The 5,000-nt window shown below is 53.6% G+C and overlaps 1 non-coding gene across 1 annotated transcript in view; it reads left to right on the forward strand.

Moving 5' to 3' along the window:
- Positions 1-4,127: 4,127 nt before the first annotated feature.
- The window catches only part of LOC124803859, a 1,909-nt gene continuing 1,036 nt past the window's right edge, over positions 4,128-5,000 (forward strand). The window contains exon 1 of the ribosomal RNA XR_007017325.1: positions 4,128-5,000. This exon is cut by the window's right edge and continues 1,036 nt beyond it. This is a non-coding gene — a ribosomal RNA (small subunit ribosomal RNA).

The raw sequence follows: 5,000 nt of genomic DNA on the forward strand, positions 1-5,000 counted from the left end.
ACCACATGCAATACCGCCATCTATGCGCATCTGACAACACTACGTCCGCACCACAAAACATACCGCCATCTGTAGGTCTCCCGCAACATGACCTCCTCCAACGACGATACCGCCATCTATGCGACGCCAAGCCGATTAAGACAGCGATGGCGCCACAGTGCCCGCCTTTCGACGCCACCCACAAAGCCTGCAGCCTCTGTCGACCATAGCACCCAATCTCCAGTGGCTCTGCCGCACGAAGCCGTGGACCGGCAATGACTCCACCCGCACCCGTTCGTGCACCACCCCAACCGCCAAACGCGCACCTCCAGCGGATGAACGGCGGACGTTTCCCGCACTCGTAAAGTGCAATCCACCCCTATAACGTGCGTTTCATGAAGAGTTATTGCCAATATGCGACATTCCCGCTGTCCCTATACATGAGCCGCGACCTGTACCACTTACGAGCGAGAGACGCGATCGCGTTGCTCACTGTACGGCGTCCGATACCGAGCCATCAGCATGTCGGTCCCCATGCGCGTTGCACTCGCACTCGCAGTCGCAAAAACGTGGGGCAAATATATTACGCGGAAGAGTTATAACAGACCGAGCCCCACTGCATGAGGGGAGTCTTTGTCACTAATGTACACAGATGGAACATTTTGGACTGGAACCAGATTACCCGTACACACGGCGCTGATTAGTAATCAATGCAGAGCCATCAAACTACAGAATATATATACAACTGTCCGTATACATGCTGAAAGAGTCTGCCCACAATGGGAACCACACGTCAGCCAGCCACTCTGATCACGCACCACTCTCTGCTTCTAACGGGCGCACATACAATATGTAAGCACCAGCATGGAACAACATCCAGTGCATCCTCTCCGCCACATTACACAATCCACACTATCACAACCAGACCAGGAGGTCCATGCGGAAAATACAATATCCCACCCTTTCGACATCCACCATTGCGCAGATCAGGCACCAACACCCACACATGTCCTATACAACGGTGCACCCAACATCACAATAGTACCTCCTGTCACAGCGCACAAACAATGACATGAGTCAAAGACACAGGTCTGACACAAGCATAGAATTGGAGCGCCGCCTCTAATAAGCCAAAGGTGCATCCTGACGTGACAAATCTGATCATGTCACAAGCATTCACTTACTATAATCACTATCAACGAACCTGCCGCCCCCGCCCCCCCCTACACCTTTCCTTACAACAACGTGTAACCTAACCTAACCTAACCTATGTTGTACCTTAACCTAACCTATGTTGTACCTTAACCTAACCTATGTTGTACCTTAACCTAACCTATGTTGTACCTTAACCTAACCTATGTTGTACCTTAACCTAACCTATGTTGTGCCTTAACCTAACCTATGTTGTGCCTTAACCTAACCTATGTTGTGCCTTAACCTAACCTATGTTGTGCCTTAACCTAACCTATGTTGTGCCTTAACCTAACCTATGTTGTGCCTTAACCTAACCTATGTTGTGCCTTAACCTAACCTATGTTGTGCCTTAACCTAACCTATGTTGTGCCTTAACCTAACCTATGTTGTGCCTTAACCTAACCCATGTTGTGCCTTAACCTAACCCATGTTGTGCCTTAACCTAACCCATGTTGTGCCTTAACCTAACCCATGTTGTGCCTTAACCTAACCCATGTTGTGCCTTAACCTAACCCATGTTGTGCCTTAACCTAACCCATGTTGTGCCTTAACCTAACCCATGTTGTGCCTTAACCTAACCCATGTTGTGCCTTAACCTAACCCATGTTGTGCCTTAACCTAACCCATGTTGTGCCTTAACCTAACCCATGTTGTGCCTTAACCTAACCCATGTTGTGCCTTAACCTAACCCATGTTGTGCCTTAACCTAACCCATGTTGTGCCTTAACCTAACCTATGTTGTGCCTTAACCTAACCTATGTTGTGCCTTAACCTAACCTATGTTGTGCCTTAACCTAACCCATGTTGTGCCTTAACCTAACCCATGTTGTGCCTTAACCTAACCCATGTTGTGCCTTAACCTAACCCATGTTGTGCCTTAACCTAACCCATGTTGTGCCTTAACCTAACCCATGTTGTGCCTTAACCTAACCCATGTTGTGCCTTAACCTAACCCATGTTGTGCCTTAACCTAACCCATGTTGTGCCTTAACCTAACCCATGTTGTGCCTTAACCTAACCCATGTTGTGCCTTAACCTAACCCATGTTGTGCCTTAACCTAACCCATGTTGTGCCTTAACCTAACCCATGTCGTGCCTTAACCTAACCCACGTCGTGCCTTAACCTAACCCACGTTGTCGCCTAACGTAACCCACGTTGTCGCCTAAACCTGCTCTGTAATTGTTATACGACTCGTTCAATTAGTGTAGTGTTGCCCACCCGCAACCCTCGCAATATAGTTCGCTACTCGCACTCCCCGCTCCCCTGTGTATCGCTTCATGTTAAACACCTTGCAAGTCTTGCTCACTTTCCACATGCTCCTGCTGTACACTGTAATGTGGATGGCAGCAGGACGTACATGCCGCCCCTCCCCACGTCCCCACCTTGCCCCCTGCCTTCGCAAGCTGGTTGGTGAGAACTTTGCATGTTCAATGCCCTCCGCATGCGACGTACTCAGGCTACGTTGTGGTGCGGCCTGTGTCAACTGTCCGCTAATGTCGTACGCGTAAACCACAATCTGTACTGCACATTCGTCCTTATGTACTGAATGATACATCGTGGCACATGTGTGACCGTACAACGACTGCGCCCAAAAACGGCGGACCATACAGTGCAAATATTGTGCACGCAGCTACGTGTCGTCTCCCTATGAGAGCTGGATTGCAGTGTGGTACGCCATAGAGACGTGTGGGAGGAACGGACGCCGTGGATGGCGATCAGCATGAGCTGTCTGTTGATGTATTCGGACCTAGTCGTCTCTCCTCACACACCGTGATGGCATGGTGCACCGCGTTCCATATCTGCGACATGCTACAGAGGCCGGTTGACAGTCGTTCGAGCAATGGACATCGCATACGTACGGGGGCCACCTTCCACGTATTGTCTAGGCGTGCACATTTTGTTGCGTGTATGTGGGCAGACGTAGTGTGGCGTGACACCTGACACAGGCATGCAATAATCGTGGAAGTTGCAAATGGCGATGGACGCCTGCGTTTTCTGGTGAAGTTACGCAAATGAACAAATGGTAACCTGTTGTGGTGCGGTTGTTCTCGCTAGGGGTGAATCGGTGATGGCGACGATAGGTTGAGGTACTAACCGGTTGTTCCAGCGATACCCACCATGCCGACGAAACTGAACGGCATCTGGGTGTGAAGCGATACGCGGCGGTGGCTGGGTGGGACCGTCCCCGGCCGGTGAGGGGGCGCCTCCCGGCGTGCTGGCCGCGCGGTGCGTGGGCGCACGCGCTACAGCCGGCTGGTGGGGGCGGCCAGTGGCAGGCGCGCCGGCCGACGGACGCGGCAGGCGTCGCAGCTGCGCGCCGGCGCACCCTGCGCGCGGCGCCGTGCGGCCAAAGTAGGTCCTCGCGGGCCCGGTGCGAAGCGCGGTGGACATCTTCAGTGTGCTGGTCCGATTGAGGACTGTGTGCGTTGAGGATGCGCTGCCGCCCGGCGCTCGGCGCCGCGACGCCGTCTGCTGCTCGGTCGCCCCAGCGGTTCTCGCTGGTGGTTTGTATCGCAGCTGTGCGGATGTGTTGGCGCGTGCGCTGTGCTGGGAGAGTTCGCTTCGGCACCCAAGTGGGGCTTTTGTCCTTCTGTGGCGCTGGCGTTGGAGCTGCCGGTCACCGTAGGTGGCGCGTGTTGTCTCCCGCCGGCAATGCCACGACAGCACGCTCCCGGGCCTCTGTCGGCAGCGGCAAGCTCAGTTGGGAGCACGGGTGGTCGCACCGAAAGCGTCTACTCGCCTAACTCCGGGCGATTGCGCCTCTCTCGAACCCGACCAAGTACTTGGGACGGCGCTGCGCGCCGCCGGGACCTGAGAGGGTTTCGAGGTGTATTGTGCAGGGGAGCTCAGCCTCCTCCTGTTTGCAGAATGATTGAGCGGACGCTTGCGTGTTCGCGCGGGCCCCCGGGACACACTCCCGGGCGGCCGGCTGCTCAGCTCTAGTTGACGCAGCTCCCTGGTTGATCCTGCCAGTAGTCATATGCTTGTCTCAAAGATTAAGCCATGCATGTCTCAGTACAAGCCGCATTAAGGTGAAACCGCGAATGGCTCATTAAATCAGTTATGGTTCCTTAGATCGTACCCACGTTACTTGGATAACTGTGGTAATTCTAGAGCTAATACATGCAAACAGAGTCCCGACCAGAGATGGAAGGGACGCTTTTATTAGATCAAAACCAATCGGTCGGCTCGTCCGGTCCGTTTGCCTTGGTGACTCTGAATAACTTTGGGCTGATCGCACGGTCCTCGTACCGGCGACGCATCTTTCAAATGTCTGCCTTATCAACTGTCGATGGTAGGTTCTGCGCCTACCATGGTTGTAACGGGTAACGGGGAATCAGGGTTCGATTCCGGAGAGGGAGCCTGAGAAACGGCTACCACATCCAAGGAAGGCAGCAGGCGCGCAAATTACCCACTCCCGGCACGGGGAGGTAGTGACGAAAAATAACGATACGGGACTCATCCGAGGCCCCGTAATCGGAATGAGTACACTTTAAATCCTTTAACGAGTATCTATTGGAGGGCAAGTCTGGTGCCAGCAGCCGCGGTAATTCCAGCTCCAATAGCGTATATTAAAGTTGTTGCGGTTAAAAAGCTCGTAGTTGGATTTGTGTCCCACGCTGTTGGTTCACCGCCCGTCGGTGTTTAACTGGCATGTATCGTGGGACGTCCTGCCGGTGGGGCGAGCCGAAGGCGTGCGACCGCCCCGTGCGTGCTCGTGCGTCCCGAGGCGGACCCCGTTGAAATCCTACCAGGGTGCTCTTTATTGAGTGTCTCGGTGGGCCGGCACGTTTACTTTGAACAAATTAGAGTGCTTAAAGCAGGC

Source organism: Schistocerca piceifrons, chromosome 6, assembly GCF_021461385.2.
Source record: "Schistocerca piceifrons isolate TAMUIC-IGC-003096 chromosome 6, iqSchPice1.1, whole genome shotgun sequence".
Lineage (NCBI taxonomy): Eukaryota > Metazoa > Arthropoda > Insecta > Orthoptera > Acrididae > Schistocerca > Schistocerca piceifrons.